Here is a 2,179-nt window from a genome sequence, read left to right as displayed (position 1 = left end):
TGAAAAAAAAAAAAAAAAGAGACAATGGTTTTTAAAATGCCTTTATAGCTTTGGTTCTTTATGAAACTTAATTCAGCAGGCTGAAGAAAATGGTTCTTGTATACAGCGGGCTGTTGTCCTCTAGGGTACTTGAGTATGTAAAAACAAAAAAAATGCTGTAGAATAAAACAAACTTGTGCCATTAGTCTTTATATGTTTCTGCTCCGGAGAAGGCGCAGGCCATAAGAGGAAAAAAAGGTGTTAAAGTGATGATAAATTTTTATACCAAATGTGTTTATTTTTTTGTGCAAGTAATCCTTTAAATTTGAATTGTATTAGGTGTTAAAATAAAACAACCTCAACTCCGCAGATTAATGTTTTCTGTACGTTTGTCAAAAAAAGGCTCGTCCCTGAAGTGGTTTCAGAAGAGTGTAGCTAAGTTTGCATAAGAAATTGCTTTACATGACCCATGTGAAGGATCGTTGTACAGGAGGACATTTCTCTGGTGGGTGGATAACGAATGCATATATAGGCAAATGCCGAAATACCATTTGCTTTGATGTCTCTGCCTCCAGACCGGTCAGTGGCACCTGCTTAAATGGGCATGAAAGTTCTGTTTTCCATGTGGTTAAGAAAAAAAATCCCTACCATGTATCCACAGGCAGGATTGCCTTCCTATTTGCATGGCACGGATGGAAATAGGAAGAGTAGAAGAAAACCATGGTAAATGTGTCTTGCAGCTGCCGTACTCCTTCCTGGACAGTGGTTTTCATGTAAAAACCAACACACGGTTCAGGAAAGAAGCAAGGGAGAAATTGTTCGTCCTGCTGTAGAATCCCTAGGGTAACAGGGAGGATCATCTTAGGAAGCCTAAATGCAGGCCCATGAGTGGTTGCGTCTGCGAGCTGTACATGTAGTAGCACAGGATCAGAAAACTGATCTTTAAATTAGACCCTTGACCATGAATATAATGGAAAGATTTTCTGTATTTTTTTCCCCACTTGCTTATTTTGGACATAGTTTGTAGATTTCCTTTCGCTGACAATTTCCTTTTGTTGTTTCTGTAAGGCTCTTTTCGTGCAGCAGCACCGAACAGAAACAAGATTATTACTCCCTTTTTCTTCTTCCTCCTTCCTTCCACTGCTAAAAAAATACAGTTTCCCTTTGGAATGAAGATTTTACTTTAGCACTGGGTTGCTCTTTGGGCTGTCAGGCTGGAAGATCATGACCGTGGTAGCTTTCCAAACCCACGCAGAGGAGGAGAAAAGAGGGAGAGGAGAAAAGAGGGAGAGAAGCAGTGTTTCAGTGCATGACTATGCAAACAGTGTCAAGGAAATATAAAGAGTTAGGCTCATTAGTAATAGGAGTATGTGCAGAAAATGCAGGCTTTATCTAAATGAAAATGAAACCAGGCTTCTGTCACAACATTTATTTAAAAATGAAAAAAGTAGGCATTTTAAATTCATAAACTGGGTAAAAGTAGATGCATAAGAAGGAAAATGTGATTATGGGTGATAAATAGACTTTGGTAAAAGACTAGAATAGAAATTGGTGAAAATAAACAGCAAAGAGCAGTGTAACTAAGGTTCCATTAAAACTGGGAACTGAACCCACTATGTATGTATTTCTGTGGAAATCTCAGTCTAAAAAAACACTTGAGGACTAGAATATCTGGTTTTAAGTGAGGCTGTTGAGACCATAGAGATAACAAACTATTTGTTCTGTTGGAAACTGGTGTCATGCTATGAATTGAAGTCAAATAAGCAACAGGTAATCTAGACTCCCCTTGGACTGAATGTCTCAGTCTCTAGGGCTAAGTCAGTCAGTCACAGAATCACAGAATGGTTTGGGTTGGAAAGGACTTTAAAGATCATCTACTTCCACCTCCCCGCCATGGGCAGGGACACCTTCCACTACACCAGGTTGCTCAAAGCCCCAGCCAACCTGGCCTTGAACGCTTCCAGGGATGGGGCATCACAGCTTCTCTGGGCAGCCTGTTCCAGTGCCTCACCGCCCTCATAGTGAAGAATTTCTTCCCTATATCTAACCTAAATCTACCCTCTTTCAGTTTAAGGCTGTTACCCTTCGTCCTATCGCTATACTCCCTGATAAAGACTCCCTCCCCATCTCTCCTGTAGGCCCCCTTCAGGTACTGGAAGGCTGCAATAAGGTCTCCCCGGAGCCTTCTCTTCTCTAGGCT

The 2,179-nt window shown here is 40.9% G+C and overlaps 1 protein-coding gene across 2 annotated transcripts in view; it reads left to right on the top strand.

Moving 5' to 3' along the window:
* The window catches only part of ING3 (inhibitor of growth family member 3), an 11,896-nt gene extending 11,549 nt beyond the window's left edge, over nucleotides 1–347 (top strand). For both annotated transcript variants that reach the window (XM_009286808.2, XM_009286807.2), the window contains exon 11: nucleotides 1–347. This exon is cut by the window's left edge and continues 552 nt beyond it. The gene's annotated coding sequence lies outside the window, so the exon portion shown is untranslated.
* Nucleotides 348–2,179: the final 1,832 nt, after the last annotated feature.

The sequence above is a fragment of the Aptenodytes forsteri genome, unplaced genomic scaffold, assembly GCF_000699145.1.
Source record: "Aptenodytes forsteri isolate BGI_AS27 unplaced genomic scaffold, ASM69914v1 Scaffold166, whole genome shotgun sequence".
In the NCBI taxonomy this organism is placed as follows: Eukaryota; Metazoa; Chordata; class Aves; order Sphenisciformes; family Spheniscidae; genus Aptenodytes; species Aptenodytes forsteri.
Note: the sequence above shows the minus strand (reverse complement) of the source record. Positions and strands in the feature narration are given on the sequence as shown.